We start from the raw sequence: 20998 nt of genomic DNA on the forward strand, positions 1-20998 counted from the left end.
GTAAAGATGGATCACGCCTGCCTTCAGTGACACCCTCAATAACTGTAGGAAACCTTACAAAACTACACAAAGTATAGCTGTGTGAGGTTACTTACCTTAACCACAAATGTCTTAATAGAAGAATCACTGCTCATTCAATTCATGATATGAATGGCACTGGCTAGATAAGTGCACCAGCCTGCTAGTCAGATATTCATAGCAGCTGGATGAATCTAATGACTGTTAACCCAAGTCCAAAACTGACATTTTAGCTAGTCTGCTCAATCAATAAGCGAATGCAGCCTATGCCACACCTTCTTTAGTTTGTAAAGCGTGCCCCCACTGAGCATCCAAAAGTAAGATTAAGTGAAACTATAACTTAGTATAGATCTAATAAGGGACAACTTTAACAAGTTAATAACTTTCACCATCATCGGACAACTACAATAAACAGTTTCAAAATACAATACACTACATGGAATAAAAAAAAAAATCACCAACTGGATTCATTGACAGCACCACAGGAGGAAGAGGATGAAGGGTCATACTTGCAGTGAAGATCCTTCTATCCAAATACCTATGGTTACAGTTCTTACCCTCAAATAACCACACTATGTTAACCACAAGAATCACTGTTGGCACTGCATTCATAACATGAATGGGAGAATACGACGTAGAGTCATGGTCCTGACCCTGGGCATGATGAAAGGATGCCGGCCCTTTTTCTATAATGGACATCTAGCTTGTAATCCTTTGCAGAAGGTGTGAATTAAACACCAAGAAGCACCACCATTTGTACCTTGTGCAAAGTTGTTCTTGAAGAACCTCCAGGTGGCAACAGGTGATCACCTGAATATACCCTGACAACTCTAGTCATGGTTTTGTCATACAATTCAAAGAAAAGTGATGGAGTTGGCCAATTACCTGAAGAAGGCTTGCTTAGACACTAATCAGTCCTAATGTGTGGCAAGGAAGACACAGATAACGGATCAGTTTGTGTGATACCCTTGGTTCTGTTAGAATAACAGAGTTTACAAAATCTCTTTCTTTGACTTCCTGACTGTAGCAGAAAAACGGTGACTGACTTAGAGACAGTTCCAAGGCCATCCTGGGTAAAAAGGAAAGATTTGCCACTGATATCCTGTCCCTGTGCAAGGTAGTACAAGACACTCTGCAATACGGAAGGACTTCAGGTTAAGAACAGTTACACAAAAGTGATTTTCCAGCATGAATACCTTAATTCAGCTGAATTCGAGGTGGGATCTTTAGAAAAGGGAAGGAGCAAATTTCACAGAAATAAACTGGATTTGTGGGAACAATACATGCAGGATAATGTTCAGGAGGAACAGTAACATTTAAGGGAAGGCAGGAATTAAGCAACTTGTGTAATGCTGGAGTGAATGAAAATTGTCAAAAAGTACACATATGCATACTGCTTGAAAATAACAATGGAAATTTCTATTATGATTTTTTTTTACTGCTTGTAAACCCATGTTACCACTTAAAATGTGTTTAATTTATAAAGATGTAAAAAAAAAAACTCAAAGGGAAGCAGAGTTCACTTCTCTACTTCTCCACATAAAAAGTAAAAAAAAAATACAGCATAGGTCTGAGGTGGTGGGATCCTTTCAAAAAAGCTTGTAACTGAGAAAGTTTATAATGAGTCTTAAGGACAGCTGGGACACAAAATGCCAAATGAAACACAGACCCCTCAAAATAGCAAACACAAAATTCCATAATTAATGGCATACAAAATTTACTAAAGAATATTTCTCTTTTCAACCACAGCATCCTTCAACCCTACAATGTGGATGCCCTGGCAATGCACTCCATTGTCAAAATAAAGTATGCCCAAGGATTTACAAACTTAAAGAACATGGAAATGTTAAAAATGGATAAAACTCTTCCCTTTACTCAGAGCCATCTGACCTTGGATATAGCCTTAAATAGTGTCTGGGACAAAGCAACGTCTGTCTCCTAAAGCACTGAAAATGCAACACATTGCTTAAAGATACACAACAAAGTGTCAATATTACATTATACAACAAATGTCAGTGTCCCACCTCAACCTAGTGGACCCAGTGGAATGCAGGCAGAAATGGTTAAGCATGCACTTCTACACAGGAATAAGGCAAGTCAGTGTCTAAATTACTCAGAGATACTGCAACATCTGATGAATGAGAGAAGGTGTGGACTACTGTCTTACTCTAACACTAATGTGAGAATCTAGTCCACCTAGATAAATAGAACTCTACTGTGTTCTGGTCTTCTTGCTTCTTTAAAGAAATTTTAAAGTATCTAGTGAGAACATATGGCTGTGTGGAATCAGCCTGATAACCTTCAGGCTGTGAGCATAAGGCTCTTGAGGTTGGAATGCAAGTGACAAGAGTCGTCCACTGTTGAGATGGAAGGGACAGCTGACCACCTGATTATCATCTGTATCAGATGAGTGAACAAGACCTGCCTTAGCTAGTTAAGGGCTATAAGTTTTTATTATTCTCTTCTTGCTTTTAAGAGCTTTTTTTGAATACAACAAGCTGGATGAAGGCATACACAACACCGTAATTCCACTTGACAGAGAATATAGTTGTTCCACAGCCACTAGTCACCTTTAAAACTCAGAACTACTGCACCTGTAGGATGCCTAATCTTCAAACTCACAAACCTTAACTCATTCTCCTTCCTAGCAAGATGACATAACAAAACTACCCTCTGCAACCTCAGATTCCTCCCAGCATGTACCTCCACCCTTCAGGCCCCTCATTAAAAACTATACTCCACTAAGTATGCCTTGTTCATTCTTGCCCTTAAAATCTGCGCTACCATCCCGCCACATATAACATCTATTGAATCTTACTCAACCCCATGACAGAGAGGGATAAAGCTCTAACAGTGTCTCAAATGACCATGTTCGACTAGCAACACCAGCACTGAAAGATCAGGCAGGCAAGGGGGATGGAATTAAGTAGCCAGTGCCAGCTCGCCTATCCAGGGGAGGCTGCCTAGGCTTGTTGCAACAACATTAACAACCAGGTGAGCTTCATGCTGCAAACTACATATAGTTTTGTCTGAAGGTTGTGGATGAGTGGAAGCAGCCATGCATCTCCTGATGGCAGCCACTGTGGAACTCCCAAGGGTGCCAGAGGACAGGGGTTTTAGTGCACACTCTGCATCTATCTCCTCATCAGCCAAAGGCATGGGTTAGGTTGAGCATGAGGAAGACTGAGATGGGTGAGGTAGACCCAGTGAATGAAGAAAGGAGCTGTTGTCAGCTAATGGTCAGCTGTGGAGAGGAAAATTATCCATTACATTCTTTCCTACGTTTGACTCCGAACTAAAGTGCTTCCTTAACAGTGGAGTCACAAGTCCATCCAAAACTCCACTTTCTCAGCATAAGTTCTACATCCCTTTTTTACCATTTTTACTTGGAGTTGGGCTGTCGCATCAACAATGGGACCAAATCACCTAAAGCCATATTTTTATATTATAACTGTTGAGAATTGTATCTTTTGACAATGTTACATATACACTATGACTACAGTATATATACAGAAATGCTTAAAATGTTTATTCTGACAAAAACGTATTGTAACAACTGTATGTTATTTTTAAATCTGATATGAAGTTTAATGTATACCCAGGCTGAGTCTGATCCAGAAGGATCAATGCTCTACTACAGGCAAAACGCAACTAAATAAATAAAGTACAGCCTGTAGTACAGCAGAAAACTGACATCTAGTGAGTTACACGAGATACAAGATCAGCAGTTACCCCATTACCTTGCAACACCCAAAATGATCCTACTAACATTTATTCAAGTGAGGCATTAAATTTGCTCCTCAGGCTGTCTGACAAGGTGCTCACCTGGAAGGCTACTTACAGTACCCAAAGCAATAGGCTGATGTTGGCACCAGGTCCCAAATCATCATATTTAGTTTGCAAAGGGGGATAAGAACAGGTTCCCCATTTGCTGATGTGCCACATCGCTGCCGAGTTTTCTATCATAACCTCGCATGCCACAGATTTCAGTAACAAATGAAAAGCTAAAATGGCATGTCTGACGGCCAGCACTACCTTTATGATTACAACATTCTTCCTCAGTCTCCTAGCCAACAGTTTCTAAACCTGCAATTACTGCAAGTGTGCTCTGCAAGCATAATCTGATGCAACTTTTGACATTTTTTGATCTGTCTCTGGAGAAATGAAAGGGAACACCAGGTTCATGGAGATTCAATGATGCTACCATTTAAGCACACTTGTCTCTGCAAAAATAAAAGTGAATATATCAATAATTTACTCCAACTACAACTGGACCTTTCCTCATATGCAGTCTGACATTCTGGATCAAGATGCTAGAAATAAACACCACCTAGCCATGAATAAAGTCCCTGCCTAGAGAAGGCCTTTTTGTGGAGAACATAAAAAAGCCCTTCATAAGATCTACTCTACCACAAAGCAGACTGCAGATTTTGGAACCTAGGATGCCTCCTATGAATTTCTGCTAATCACGGCTGGACTTTTGCACATTCCAGGATATCCTTAGCAATTAAAAACAATGCAAAGTTAGGTTCAGAGCCTTCTGGGTTTCTTCTGCAAGGGATGCAGTCAGTCTACTGACAGTAATTTCCCAGAATGCTAATGGATTGAAGAAACTGTGCCAAAACACTTTTCGGTGACTCGGTGACAGTGGAGTTTTCCCCTTTTCTCTATTGTTGTGCAGTCTCAGAGTAGGGATATATATATATATATATATATATATATATATATATATATATATATATATATATACATATACATATACATATATATATATATAAGTTCAGGGGGTGGGGGGGGTGTTTTTTTTTTTTTCAACAATGTTTTTTACTTTAATAAAAACAATAAAATAACATTATATTTACAATCATAACAGAAAACAGAAAAACTATATACAAAGTCCATAACAAATTGATACATTTATATATACATTCAGGAAATCTATTAAAACTTTTGTAACAGAGAATGCAACTTTCCCCAAGCAATCAATTTGTGTGTTGAACTTTTTGTTCTCAGCTTTATGCTAGTAATTTCTTTATCACACATTGACTTGGCTAAATGAATGCTTTATTAAAGGAGAGAGGGGAGCTGATTTTCCAATTTTTCACTATAACTTTTCTTGCGACTGCAAGAATTGACCATAATAGGTGTACTTGCGTTTTGGGTTTAACCTCTGGAATCAGCACATTAAATAAAATAAGAGACTCAGAAGTTTCTAAATTCATTTTAAAATAAAGATAGCATCTTATAAGTAACAATCATGTGATACAATCAGCATTTTCAGCATTGCATCTCCAACATTTCATATCCTTTTGTTTTACAAATCTTGGGAATTCTTAGTGGTGTTAAGATTCATAGATTAGTACTAAGCTAACTGCCCTTGTGGGCCATTTTAAGCCTAGCCAATTATCCCTTGTGAGACTCAAACCCTGCGCCTTGTGTTTGTAAGGCAAACACCTTAACCATAAGGCCACCCTCCCATCCCTTGAGTAACATCTATGTAGAAATTTCCAGGTATATATTTTCCAGTAGGGGGAGATTGTTGTTTTTCCTATAGAACTTAGGAAGAGTTTTTATTACTGGTAGTATATTCTTTGTTTATTTTAGTAGAGTAGTTCCAGTAAGAGGCATCCACGAAATTAAAGTCTGATCTAATAGTTTTGTAGATTATAGATATGAATGACATGCTATTAAGTGAGCCATTAGTAATATTATACATTAATTCTAAAATTGTAGGTGTATTATTTCTATGAATTTCCAAAGACAGTATACTTTTATTATGAAAAAAATTCCCTAAAGCTGGGGTGAATTCTGTGTGGAGTCTGCATGTCCTCCCTGTGGTCACGTGGGTTTCCTCTGGGTGCTCCAGTTTCCTACCACATCCCAAAGACATGCTGTAGGTGGATTGGACACTCTTAAATGGCCCTAGGCGTAAGTGCATGCATGTGCCTTCTGTGGAAGGTTGGACACCGGGCTGGCAACTCAACACCGTAAAACTTCACTGCCAATCATGAGTGGACAGGTGATCCGCTGTGGCGACCCCTAACCGGGAAAAGCCGAAAGAAGAAAAAGACTACGACTATTATTTACGCTATACATGACAACTAAATAATTAGGTGAATGAATTTTATTTGTAGACAAAAACTGATTCCAGTAGGGTAAATTTCCCACTTTAAATTCACACATTTTATTGAGATCAAAGGAGAGTAAGCATTCATTGGTGTAAACAATTGGAAAGACAGATGATAGTAGGTTTTTAATTAAATGATTAGAATAGGTAAATATTTTAAAGTTCATTAATATGTGATTAATAAAGGAGCAGGGTTTTAATTTGTTTGTTATCTTGCGTGTATACCTTTAATGAGCATATAAAGATATTTCTATCTAGTTTAGTAAGAGGTTCAAGTAAAGTTTTGTTATTGACAAATACGATTTTTTCGTGTATTAATTTCTAACATGAAATACAAGAGGAATTAATCCATAAAAAAACCATGTTAAAATGGCAGCATTTAAGTAAAAATCAATATTCAGAAAACGAATGCCTCCTTCTTCCCAGCTTGCTGAATGTCGTTGTAAAGATATCCTAGGTTTTAGGGTGCCAATACATAATTTTCTTAAGTGGGGGAATAATCAAAGACTGACTAATAGGTTCATAGGTAGGTACTAGGCTACTGGCCCTAGGGCCTATATAATCCTAGCCAAAAAGGTACCCTGGATTTCGCCACCCAAGAAAATTATTTTCCTGTGCCCCTGTCGAGCAGAGCCACAGAAGTGATCCCCGGGGTGAATTTCTTATTTCCCATCCAATCATCAATATTTTTCTTGAAGAGTGCTAATGAGGAGCTTTGTTTGACATAGATAGATGGTCTGTTCCAGAGTATGGGAAGTCTCTGGGACAGGAATCTATCCCTCCAGCATGGTCTGTTTATTGTGGTGACAAGGTTTAGGCCCCTACAGCGTGTAGTTTGGAGGGACTGGGATTTCTTTAAGTGGAGCATGTTGAACTGCTCTGGGTTTGAGATAGCTTTGTATGTTAAGCAGAGATCACCTCTGAGTAGGTGATATGTGACGGAGTAAAGCTGGAGTTTTTTGAGACGGTCTGTGTAGGATATCTGTTTGAGGCCAGTAATCCTCTTTGTGAGGTATTTCTGTGGCCTCTCCAGTTTTTGTAAATGTCTTGTGAGGTACATACCAAAAGAGGCGCAGTACTCTATAATGGGTCTGAGTGAAGAGTAGAGAGGAAAAATGACCTCTTTTTTTCTGGATGAGAAACCTTTTGTGATGAGGTGTGCCACGTAGAAGGATTTCCTGACCACTGTGGTGATGTGATTATCAAAGGAGAGACTACTGTCCACCTGTGTCCCAAGGTCTCTTATCACACTTTCGGTGTTAAGGAGACTTCCACCTATGTGTCAGTTCATGGGTACAGAGTTTTTACCAAAGGGGATGACAATGCACTTTTTGGCATTGAGCTTCAGGCCATGGCTTTGACACCAGGCAGCTGTCTCAGTGAGGCCCTTTTGTAGGATGCCCACATTGTTAGGAGTTTCAATTATGGCTCCCAGTTTGCAGTCATCTGCAAACGTCATTAGCCAAAGACCTTCTGTGTTAGCCTGTACTTCAGAGAAGTAGACACCAAACAGGAGAGGACCCAAGACTGAACCCTGTGGATTTGGAGTCTGCTACTTTCACAGTGTGGATTCTGTCCGTGAGCCAGTTGGCAATCCATCTTGTGACATAGGGATTTATACCTAGTTTAGTGAGTTTATTTATAATTCCAGAGTGGGGGATGGTATCAAAAGCCTTGGCGAGATCTAGATAGGTTGTGTGAACCACCTCACCCTCATCTATGGCTCTGGTGGCTGCTTCAAAGAAGTCTATCAGGTTTAGGAGACATGATCTGCATTTTACAAACCCAAACTGGGTGGGGTCCAGAGTTTGGAGATTACCAATGTCTTTGTTTATGAGCTCCATGATGATACGCTCCATGGCCTTGCAGACCAGGCTCGTCGGGCTAATGGGTCGGTAGTTCCCAGGGTCCATCGTGGCTCCCCCTTTGTGGAGTGGGATAATCATCGTGGTGTGCCATTCAGTGGGCACAAAGCCTGAGGTGAGGCTATGGTTGAACATGGTTCTTAGGTGGGGTGCCAGTTTGTTCTGCAGTTCGTGTAGAACGCAGCCTGGGATACTGTCAGGTCCCATGGATGCTGTGTTCTTGGCTTTGGAGAGTGCATTTTTTACCAGTGCAGCAGGTGACTACAGGAACTTTGCATTCTTCCGGTACAGAGATGGGCCCTCTAGGTGGTGAGAGGGGAATAAAGTTATCACTGAAAGTACAGTTGTGTACACTTACCATAAATGTAGATGTTAGAGTGTTATTCACTGTTGCAGTCATTACATTTGGGGTAATCTGCTGGCAGGTTGCCCTCAGTCGGCCTGAATTCCAAAGTCTTGGGTCCTGCGTCAGTTGCTGTCTTCTCTTCCATGACATCAGGTCATCAGGGGTATAAAACATGCATCCGACGCCATTTTCTTTAGTTTTTCTTGCCCCCGATGTCAGGTGCCCCCAAAAAGGTAGCAATAATATATATATATATATATATATATATATATATATATATATATATATATAAATACATGCATCAATATAAACTTTACCTTCATCTACAAGCAAATACACCACATAGGTTGTAGAAGATAGTGACGGAAAGATAAACTTCGGAATGACAGGGGGATGGCGGGAGGGTAACCTGGACTGTAACAGTGAATACACTCGAACATCTACATTTATGGTAAGTGTACACAACTGAACTATGTTCTTAGTGTTTCACTGTTGCAGTCATTACATTTGGATAGAATCCTAAAGCCACGGTTGGCAGGCTGGAGCTAAACAGAATTAGGTGCGGCTATAAGGCCCTGCAGCACTGCAGTGGCAAAGCCTGCCCTGGACTTTGAGAGGCAAATGGTAATGCTTTGTAAAGGTATGAACAGAACTCCAAGTAGCAGCCTCTAGAATGTCTTTGTTTGGTACTCTTCTGAGAAAGGCTGCTGAAGTAGCTGCAGCTCTGGTGGCATGAGACCTAACGCCCTTGGGCACAGGTTTACCATGGTGTAAGTAGCAGAAACGGATGCAGTGACTTATCCACTTTGAAATAGTCTGCTTTGAAACGGCCTTTCCTTCTGATCCTGCAGCATATGACACTAGTAATTGCTCAGTTTTTCTTAGAGCTTTAGTCCTGCTCAAGTAGAATCTTAGCTGCCTGTGAAAGTCCATTGAATGCAGAATTCTCTCCCCTTTGTTCTGCGGATTTGGATAAAAAGTTGGCAGATGAATTGTTTGGTTAAGAGCCACACTGGAAACCACCTTAGGCATAAAAGTGGGATTTGTCCTCAGAGACACTCTGTCCAGGTAAAATATGATAAAAGGCTATACAGCCATGAGGGCCTGTGGCTCTGAAAGTCTTCTTGCTGAAGTAATTGCTAGTAGCAGAGCTGTCTTCCATGATAAGAACTTTATATCAGCGGTAGCAGCTGGTTCAAATGGAGGCAGGGTGAGTTTTTCCCAACACATAATTGAGGTCCCATGCAGGTAATGGTGATCTTCTAGGGGGCCTTAAATTTTTGGCTCCTCTAAGATACTGCTTTAGTAAAGGATGAGAAAAGATTGGTGGCTCTGTCTTGCAATGAGCCAAAATGGCACAGGCATGGATTTTGATTGATGATAAAAATAGGCCTTTATCAAGCATCTCAGTTAAGTATTGTAATATATGAGGAATTTTGGGTTCTGCTTTATCAGTTCCTTGTGCTTGATTCCAAACACAGAATCTCTTCCATTTGTCAGCATAAGATGTTCTAGTACTAGGCCTTCTGGCTTCCAAAATGACAGCCATCACAGCTTTACTAAAAGGTGTTGTTTGTATGATTACCTGATGAGCCATGCTGCCAGGTTTAGAGTCTGTAGTTGAATGTGCAGGATCTGATTGTTTTGCTGGGACAGTAATTGTGGTGTTTGAGGCAAGGTCCAAGCTGGCTATTGAGACAAGTTCCTTAGGATTGGGTACCAGTATTGGCGGGGCCAGTCCAGGGCAATTAATATCATCTTTGGTTTCTCTTGTCTGGCTTTTAGGAGGACCTTGGGTAGAAGAGGCAGAGGAGGAAAGGTGTAAACTGATAGGTTTTTCCAACTGAAGGATAGGGCGTCCACTTTCCATGCTTGTCTGTGATAAGTCCTTGTGCAGACTCTTTTCTTGTCTGTGATAAGTCCTTGTGCAGACTCTTTTCAAGTGATAATTTTGAGGAGAGGCAAATAGATCTATGTCTGGGCTCCCCCATTTCTGTTATCATGCTGAAGACTTGTGGATTTAGTTTCCACTCATGAGGATCCATAAGGTTTCTGCTTAAATCATCTGCCAGAGTGTTTTGTTTTCCTGGTAGGAAATGAGCTTGAAGATGTATTTGGTAGGTCAAAGCTGTGTCCCACAGTGCCATGGCTAATCTGCAAAGGGGGTAAGAGTGTGTGCCCCCTTGCTTGCTTATATGTTGTCCATCTTTATCAGTAGTTGTCCTGGATGAAGTAAGTCCGTGAAGGCTGTTAGGGCATTTTGAACAGCTAGCATCTCTTTCTGGTTGATATGTAGATGCATCTGTTTTGGAGCCCATATGCCCTGAATGCATCTTCCTGCCATGTGGGCCCCCCAGGCATAATCTGATGCGTCTGTTGTTAAGGTTTGGCTGGCAGGGGGTACAGTGAAGGGCCGTCCCATATTTTGGTGACAGGCCTTTGCCCACCATAGGAACTCCTGTTGCAGGCAGGAAATGACTGGAAGCATTGTTTCCAGACTGTGTGAATGCTGACTCCATAAACTTTTTAGGTACCATTGAAGTTTCTTCATATGCAGTCTTGCATATGGAATTAGTAGGAAGTAGGATGCAGGATACCATGAAGCCCGGAGCCTGCAGAATTTGTCTTGCAGAAGACTGGGTTTTTGTTGCCATTAGTTTGAAGTAGTCAGTTGCCTTTGTTTGTCTGGCGTAAGGTAAGCCATCTGGGCAGTTGTATTCAAGCTTGCACCCAGGAATGTTATCTTTTCCGAGGGTACCAGTTGTGATTTATTTTTGTTTATAGTGTACCCTAGGCATGTTAGAAGCCTTTTCACAAATGCCAGGTGTCGAAGAAGAGTGCCCTTGTTCTCTGCTTGAATGAAACAGTTGTACAAGTAAGGATATATCTGTATACTTATTTGTCTGCAAAATGCAATTACTGGTGCCAGGCACTTTGAAAAGATACTGGGTGCAGTAGATAAGCCAAAGGGCAGTGCAGAGAATTGGTAATGCATTAAGCCAGCCTTGAATATGAGGTATCTTCTGCACGACTGTCTTATTGGGACATGCAGGTATGCCTATTTTAGGTCTAATGTCACCAGCCAAGCATTCTTGTCCAACATGGGCAGAAGCTGCTGCAAAGTCAGCATTCTGAATTTTGGAATGTCCAGGTATGTGTTCAAAATTGACAAATCCAGTATTGTCCGCCAGGCCTTGTCCTTTCTGGGTACCAAGAACAGTCTTGAGTAAAAACCTTGTCCCTTTTCTTGTTCTGGTACTGGTTGAATGGCCCCCATATCCATGAGGGACATAACCTGTTTCTGTGCCTCTGCCCATTGATTTTTGGGCAGATCTGGCCAACCGTTTGCCATTGGCAGAGTGTGGAAATGGAATCAGTATCCCTGTGATACTATGTTTAGTACCCACTTGTCCTGGGTTATTAACTGCCAATTTTGAGCAAAAAGTGCTAATTTTCCCCCTAAGGGTGCTGTCAAAAGATAAGTGCTTGGTGGTAGGCAGAGGGAAGTCATTGGGACTGTTTTCTGTAGGTTTGCGCTTTATCTCCCCCTGATTTGGAGGTAGATGCACCCCATTGCTTTGACCGTATGAATCTTGCGCCTGGTATCTGGAACCCTTTGGGCATCTGGATTTGCCCCTTTGAGCTCTGTCTGACACAGGAAAGGACCAATTTTTGTAGGCCAGTGTCTACTGAATCTTGGTGGCTGCACTTGTAAGAAGTCTTTAACAGTTTGCATAGACTTAGCTTTGTCTTCCATTTTCTTTAAAACCTCCTCTGCCTTAATACCAAACAAAGAATCATGCTGTAAAGGTACATCTAGTAATTTAGCTTTAACATGATCAGGCAAATTTTGTTCCTTTAACCAGGCATGCCTCCTAATCACAGATTCAGTAACTGCAGCCCTGCAAGAGGCCTCTAAGGAATCAAAACCACATTGCAAAGTATGCTTTCCAACTTGTTCAGCTGCATGCAATAATTCCTGCAATTCTTTATTTTCTGCACATTCTGAAGTCAACATCATTTTCTGTTTCAGCAATCCCATAGCATGTTGTTGGTACTTAAGCATATGAAATTGACAGTTTAAGGCCCTGACTGCCAAGGTTGCAGATGTATAAACCTTTTTTCCCCATCTGTCTAGTGCCCTTGAATCTCTGTCAGAGGGGGTAGGGTTTTTTGCTGTTGAGGCCTTAACTCCCTTTGGACCCCGTGAAATAGTTTCAGGGTCAGAAGCAGGGTTTCTAAATAAAAATTTATGTGAGTCAGGGACCCTGTAATATCTGTCAGGCTTACTGGGAGCTGGAGGTAAGGAGTCAGAGGTCAAGCTTGACTCCGAAAACACATCATCCACAATGTCTAAAACAGGGGGAATGGCTAAAGGCTTGTGCTGAGGGAGAAGAAGGAAATCCCTGAGCCTCTTTTTTGATTCTGAGAAATCTTGACTCTCCCAGTGAAAATGCTCCCTCAAAGTATGCAAGGTTTCTCCAAATGAATATTCCTCTGGAGGAGATGCAGATGGAATAGACTCTTCAGCATTATAATCCTCATAGGGAGGTATAGATAATTCCTGATCAGAAGAGGAATCAGAAGAAATAGAAACCTGATCTGAAGATTCATAATCAGTGTCTTGCCTAGGCCTCTTATCTGGAGGGGGATGGGTCAAGGAAATAAGGTCTTCAGCCATTTTGATCATCTGTTTTTTAGGCATAGAGGCCTGTGCACGTGGCTCAGGCGTCAGTTTTTTAGTTTTAGAAGTTGTCTTTGCCTTTGGTTTTGCAGCTGTCGTCGGTTTGATATATAAATGTTGAGGTCTGAATAAACCCTCAGAAGCCGGTGCCTGCTCAGCGGCTGCGGACCCATCCGAGGGAGATACATCCATCAGTCCAATACCTTGAGTATCTTGCGGAATGCCGGACACCATATGGGTGTCGGTAGAGGCCTGCGACTCAAAGGTAGTGGGCATCAGGGGCTGCAAAAGTGCCTCACTGAGTACTGGTGAACCGGCGACTGGCTTAGGAGAAGCTTCGTCGGTTTTGGATCTCAACTGCCTTTCTCTGTCCTTTTCTTTGCGTTTTTTATGTACTCCGGTAGTCGGATTGCTATCCAACGGCATTTCTGGGTAGGTAAATTTGTTTCCAAAATATTTTGATGCAAAAATATACTGATGCTTAATAATGCGTTGGTTAAATCTAGCACAAAACCGACAGCAAGGCACGTTGTGATCAGGGCCTAGGCAAGGAATACAGTATAAATGGAAATCCTTATGAGGTATTTGCTTCCCACAAGTAATACAGTTATTAACTTTTTCTGACATCGGTAAAAAGCAAGAAAAAAGTTTCACCAACGAGGTACTTAGCTTTAGTGAAGACTTCGGTTCTGAAACTCAAACTCAAATATTTCAGTAGTCGGCTGACTGGCACTTGCGAAATGCTTCTGCTTCGGGCACCGCGCGGCAAGAAAGACTGGGAAAATGGCGTCATCCGCATATTTTATACTCCTGATGTCATGGAAGAGAAGACAGCAATCAACGCAGGACCAAAGACTTTGGAATTCAGGCCGACTGAGGGCAACCTGCCAGCAGATTACCCCAAATGTAATGACTGCAACAGTGAAACACGAAGAACATCCTGTCTGCCAGGATGTTGGCAACATCATTTGCTTCTGTATATTTAATGCCATTGTGCTGCAACTCAGAGCAGATCTGAGTGTTGCCATTGAGATTCTTGACATAGCTATAGAATGCTTTGTGGTTGTCAGAGTCAGTGGCAATTTTGTTTTCGTAATTAGCTTTGGAGGATTTTATGAGGGATCTCAGCTTCTTACTGAGGCTGACCAGGGAGCGCCTCCAGTCATGGGATTTTTCTCTTTTTTGCAACAGTTTCTTTCTTATGTTGTAGAGTTTGTTAATGTATGGGATTTAGGGTAATAGTATAATTTTGATTAACATTAGTTGGATCTTCAAATGTAAAGAATAATCTATTCCAATTATTTATAAGACTGGTAATTGAGTTTATCAAGTTTTTATAGTTTATAGAGATTGTCTTTAAGCACTGGATTAATGGAGATACCCAGGTATTTAATTTGTGTGGTGTCCCAGTCAAAATGTTTATAGTGTCTCATTTTGTTGATGACATTCTTGTTTATTAATAGTGTTTGGGTTTTGTTGTGATTAAATTTTAAACCCGACAGATTTTCAAATAACTCTAGGATATTACGTAGGTAATCTAAAGATGACTCAATATCACCAGTAGTTAAGAGCAGATCATCAGCAAACATCGTTATCTTTGGGGATAGGTCATTATTTAGTTCAAATCCTTTAATATTTATATTAATTCTAATATAATTAACCAAAGGTTCTACAGCTAAGGTGAAAATTAGTGGGAATAGGGGGCAATCCTGTTTAGTACCTTTTGAGACTTTAAAAGAAGAGGATAAAAAGGAAGCTATCTTTACAAAAGAAATGGGAGTCTTCATACAGTTTTTTGATTAAATTTAGGAAATCTGAGGAGAATTAGTACTGTTGTAATGTTTTAAATAAGTAAGACCAATTGAGAGAATTAAATGCTTTATCTATATCAAGACTCATTATGGTTAGTTTGTTCTTTTTATTTGCTATGTCTACTAAGAATAGCAGTCTTACTATATTATCCTGAACCTTCCAATTTTATTTTTATAAATCCTGTCTGATCATCTTCTATCAAGTTAGGAATAATGGAATTAATTCTGTCTGCTATTATGGACATAAAAATTTTATAATTTATATTTAAGAGTGAGATCGGTCTATAAGATGAACAACAGGCATGTTTTTTGTCAGGTTTCAATATAGGTGATACAAGCGAATATTTCCATGAAGGTGGGATGACAAACTTAGTTTTGATTTCCTGGAATGCATTTAGCAAAATGTTGTGTGAGCTATCTGGTAAACTTTTGTATATTTCAGGAATTAGGCCATCTACACTGGTGCTTTACTAACTTTTAGTTTACTTACTTGGTCTTTTAATTCTTTAAAAAGTAAAAGGTTTGTCAATTCTGGCACCATTATTAGGAGATATGGACTTTGAAACACTGCCTTTTAGAATTTTTTCTAGAGTTATTCTATCATTTACAATTTGCTTAGAAGTATTCATATTCTCATAATGTTTCCTAAAATAATATATAGGATGTTATTAATGTCTGCTGCTATTATTTTTTTTCTTATCTATATATATATATATATATATATATATATATATATATATATATATATATATATATATATATATATATATATACACACATACATATGATTTCTTTTATGTGATTTTTTTTCATTCAAGTACTTTGACCTTACTGCAAATTTGTGTACGCTTTTAGGATTAACAGAGTATGAATATAATTGAATTTTTTCAAGTTTATAGATTTTTTTTTTATGTAGAATGCCTTGATATTCTTCATTTAGTTTATTTTATTTATGGTTATTTGGTCATTGGGTGACAGATTTTGTTTTAGAGTATCCAGTTCATTCTGAATATCATTTAATTTTTATCCCATTCTTTCTTTTTTTTATAAGTACCAATTTTTGATCCATATAACACAACTTTTAAGGTATCCCATAATACTGTATCAGACACCTCACCATTGTTATTTATTTCTATAAACTGATTTATTTTGGTTAGCAACCCATTTTGAAAACCTTTTATTTTTGTAATATAGGCTGGTATTCTTTCCAAAAATTAAAATCTCAGAATGTAGAGTTATGTTGAATACAATTGTGTTGTGATCCGATAAGGGGCAGGATATTAACAATACAGTTTCTATTTTAGAGAGTAGAGAAACTGATACTAGAATTTTGTCAATATTAGTTTGTGTCCCAAACCTGTATGAGTAATGGGAGAATTTTGGAGAACAGGGTAGCATTATATGGTAAATATCCTTTAAATTTCTTGAATTAATATAGTTTTTTAAGTGTTTTGCAACAGGGGAAATTCTAAAAGATTTAGTATTTGTTGTTTGACTAGGAGACAGAAGACAACTGAAATCTCCTGCTAATATCATCTCATCCCTGGAGTGTAGGGTTATTATGTCCAAGTATTTCTTTACCATTTTTGCACCAATACCAGGTATCAAATAAGAATTTATAAGGGAATAATACTTTTTTTCATGTTTAATTACCGCGAAAGCTAGCATTCCATCATTATCCATATATGAATCTATGATTTCAGGTGATCTCAGGCCTTTTTTCCAAAGAATTAAAACACCTCTTTTTTTCTTGTGTTTAAATTGAGAACCAACTAATATCATATTTTTTAAATATGAGTTTATTTAAATCCTGTGATATTAGGTGCGTCTCTTGAAGGAATACTTTATCTGCCTTATGTAAAGAAAGGTATTTGTTAATACTTGCTCTTTTTATAGGACTATTTATTCAATTTACATTTATGGATAAACATTTATATATTAGCATTGTTTAATGTATTAGATAATAATATGACATTTGTAATGATTTCCCAAAGTACTCATAATATAAGTTAATAAGAATATTTGTTATGGACAAAGTTTTTGTAATTAACAAAAAATGTTTAACATTAATACATTAATAACCTTCTTCATGGAACCTAATGTTTCTGGCTTAATATGCATTACATATAAGCCACAAGTCTGCCAACTCATGCTATCTAAGAGTATTTCTCTACTACTGCAGGTTTGGCAATTGATTCAAAAAGAGAGAAAGAGGTGAAAAAAATAACAGCATATAGAATAAACAAATTATTAGGGTTTCATTTTTTTTCTTTTTTTCTCCTCTCTTTCTTTCTTCCTTCTCCCTTTTCCTTTTCTCTTTCTTCCCTGTCTTTTCCCTTTATCTTTCTTTTTTTAAAGGGTTAGAAGGAGTAATCAAATTCAGAGATTTATATACTAAATGTCTTACGACCATAGGCATCTAACTTCTAGTACTCAATTTACTGTTGCAATACAGCTTCCTACTATCCATTAAAATGAAGTTTTTCTAAAATATATCATGTGTAGAAATATATTACTACTGTACATACCATAATATGTAGTATAACATCTCTATTAAATCATTTGAAATGGATAATTGAAGGACGTAGAGTTTTTAGGTTTATGTATACAGATATATCTAGAGCTAGTAATTACATTCTCTTGCTCTACGAGTACATAAAGTGTAGTTGAATTGTGAATTACAACATGTATCGTATTGTAATTTCAATAGGTTACATAGGAATTTCAATAGTATTTCAATAACTTCCCATTTTTAGTTGTTTCTTAGATTACAATAAACCAAAATAACTTCTGTTTAAGTCTTGATTAGAGATACAGAGGTCCACAACAAAGAAGCTTGATGTATGGGGAGGGGAAGAAAACTTTTTCATATTTTATTATCCGTGACTACCCAGACTCGAGCACCATGATGTTTCCAACCATCAGCGGTTACAAGTTTGACATTTGCCATATGCAGTAAACAGATTAATTCAAGATCTGCATTAGTAACAAAAACAATTGCTATCTCAAATTATAGTAAGTTGGTCACATTATACATATAAAAACATTCAAAATAACAAGACTAGGTTGGGCAATTCAGGTTAGTAGGTATAGTGAGGTGGGCATATATTACTAACTCAAGTACTGTCAGAACAATTTTGAGAAATGTTTAGTTCAATCATTTCAGGTTGCATTGATGATTAGTTCTGGTATTATAAATACACATATCTCTTTATGTATATTATATTTTGCCAAAGTATTCATTCCTTCTCCAAAACCTGCTTAATCTAACACACAGTCATGGGGTAGCCAGAGCACATCGCTGCACTCAAAAGTGTACAAGACACAAGAACCAACCCTAATAGGAAGCCCAACCCATTGCAGGTGTGCCCACAAGCACACACACACACACACACACACACACACACACACACACACACACACACACACACACACACACACACACACGTAATATGGAGGAATGTTAATATACCCTTGGCACATCACTGGGATGTGGGAGGAAACTGGAGAATTTAGCAAAAACTCAGTGTGGATAAAGAAAGTACAGTTGTGTACACTTACCATAAATGTAGATGTTCGAGTGTATTCACTGTTGCAGTCATTACATTTGGGTAATCTGCTGGCAGGTTGCCCTCAGTCGGTCTGAATAACAAAGTCTTGGGTCCTGCGTCGGTTGCTGTCTCCTCTTCCATGACGTCAGGTCGACAGGGGAATAAAACATGCAGCCAACGCCATTTGAATCAGTTTTTCTTGCCCCAGATGTCAGGTGCCCCCCAAATGGGGAGAAAAAATCTAATTTAGCACACAAATAGTTTACCTCCAACTAAAAGCAAATACACCAAAAAGGCTTTTGAGCACAGTGAAGGAAAGAAGAGGTATAATAATAGAAAAGAAAGGGGGCTGGCGGGTGGGTAACCCGGACTGCAACCGTGAATACACTCGAACATCTACATTTATGGTAAGTGTACACAACTGTACTATGTTCTTCGTGTTTCACTGTTGCAGTCATTACATTTGGGTAGAATCCCAAAGCTATGGATGGGAGGATGGAATTATACAGCATTAGGAGCGGCTATAAGGCCCTGCAGGACAGCAGTGGCAAAGCATAACCTGGAATTAGAAAAGAGAGGCAAATGGTAATGTTTTGTGAATGTATGAACTGAGCTCCAAGTAGCAGCTTCTAGAATGTCTCTGGTAGGAACCCCTCTGACAAAGGCTGCAGAAGAAGATGCAGCCCTGGTGGAATGGGATCTTATCCCCTTGGGGACAGGTTTACCATGGTGCATGTGGCAGAAACGAATACAATGGTTTATCCATTTTGAAATAGTCTGCTTTGAGATAGCCTTCTCCTCTGCCCCTGCAGCAAATGCCACTAGTAGTTGTTCAGACTTTCTTAGAGATTTTGTCCTGTTTAAGTAGAATCTTAGTTGTCTGTGTACATCCAATGAATGCAGAATCTGCTCCCCTTGTTCTGTGGATTTGGGAAAACAGTTGGCAGATGAATGGTCTGGTTAAGAGCCACACTGGACACCACCTTAGGCATAAAAGAAGGAATGGTCCTAAGAGCCACCCTGTCCGGATAAAAGATAATGAAAGGCTCCACTGCCATGAGAGCCTGTAGTTCTGAAATCCTTCTAGCTGAAGTAACTGCTAAAAGAAAGGCTGTCTTCCAAGAAAGAAATTTTTTTGTCTGCAGTAGCAGCTGGTTCAAAAGGAGGTAGGGTGAGTTTTTCCAACACAAAATTGAGGTCCCGTGCAGAAGTTGGTGCTCTCCTGGGAGGTCTCAAATTTTTGGCCTCTCTGAGGTACTGCTTTAGCAGGGGATGAGAAAAGAGAGGAGGCTCTGTGTTGTAATGAGCCGAGATGGCAGAGGCATGGATTTTTATAGAAGAAAAAAGATATGCCCTTGTCAAGCATCTCAGTTAAACATTGCAGAATCTGAGGAATATTGGGCATTGTTGTGTTTATTCCTTGTGCTTGGTTCCAGGCACAGAATCTCTTCCATTTATCAGCATAGGATTTTCTAGTGCTAGGCCTTCTAGCCTCCAAAATGACATCCATCACAGGTTTACTGAGGGATGTGATTGGTGAAATTAGTTGATTAGCCATGCTGCAATATTCAGAGTTTGGAGCTGAGTGAGCAGAATTTGATAGTTCTGCTGAGACAATAGATGAAGAGTTTGAGGCAAGTACCATGGAGGAAGGTGTGACATATTCCTTAGAAGTGGGTACCATAGGTTCATAGGTTCATAGGTTCATACTAGGCTATCTGCCCAAGGGCATTTATAAGCCTAGCCCATAGTTATGTGGCTTTCGCCACCCCTTTAGTTTGAATAAAAACTATGCCTATCATTTTTCTGTGCCTCTGTCAAGCAGTGACACTGAAGTAATCCCTGGGGTATATCTGCGATCTCCCATCCATTGGTCAAGATTCCTCTTGAACAAGGCCAGCGAGGTGCTCTGCCTCACATGTACCGGGATTTTGTTCCACAGCATAGGGAGTCTCTGGGTGATGAATCTGTCCCTCCAGCACGTTCTATTTATAACCGTGTCAAGGTTTAAGTCTCCGCCCTTGTGGTTCTGAGGGATCTAGATTTTTGAGGTGAAGCATATTCATCAAATCTGGGTTTGACATGGCCTTATATGTCAGGCACAGGTCACCTCTGAGCAAGCGGTATGAGACTGAATAAAGCTGGAGTTCTTTCAGTCGGGCAGCATAAGACATATTTTGAGACCCTTTATCCTTTTGGTGAGGAACTTTTGGGGCCTTTCAAGCTGCATCAGGTGTCTGGTCAGATACATTCGAGCGGGCATTGTACTCAATCATAGGTCTAATGAGTGATGAGTACAGGGGACGATGACCTCCCTTGATCTAGATGTGAATCCCTTCATGATCAGGTGGGCGATATAGAAGGTTTTCCTAACTACTTTAGCAACATGAGTGTCAAGCGAAGACTACTGTCAACTTGGGTCCCCAGATCCCTGATGACTTTTCTGTGCTCAGTGGATTGTCACCTACATGGTAGCTAGGGGTAACCTTGTTTTTCGAAGGGTATGACTATGCATTTTTGGCGTTTAACTTCAGGCCATGGCTCTGGCACCAGTTATCCGTTTCTGTGAGGCCCTTCTGGAGGATATCTGTGTCAG

General features: G+C 39.5%; 1 protein-coding gene across 1 annotated transcript in view; it reads right to left on the reverse strand.

Annotated features, from left to right (window-relative positions):
• Nucleotides 1-20998, reverse strand: part of CLASP1 (cytoplasmic linker associated protein 1) — a 4127769-nt gene that overhangs the window by 1414695 nt on the left and 2692076 nt on the right. The window lies entirely within an intron of this gene.

The sequence above is a fragment of the Protopterus annectens genome, chromosome 6.part0 (assembly GCF_019279795.1).
Source record: "Protopterus annectens isolate FY-2018-M chromosome 6.part0, PAN1.0, whole genome shotgun sequence".
Classification (NCBI taxonomy): domain Eukaryota; kingdom Metazoa; phylum Chordata; order Ceratodontiformes; family Protopteridae; genus Protopterus; species Protopterus annectens.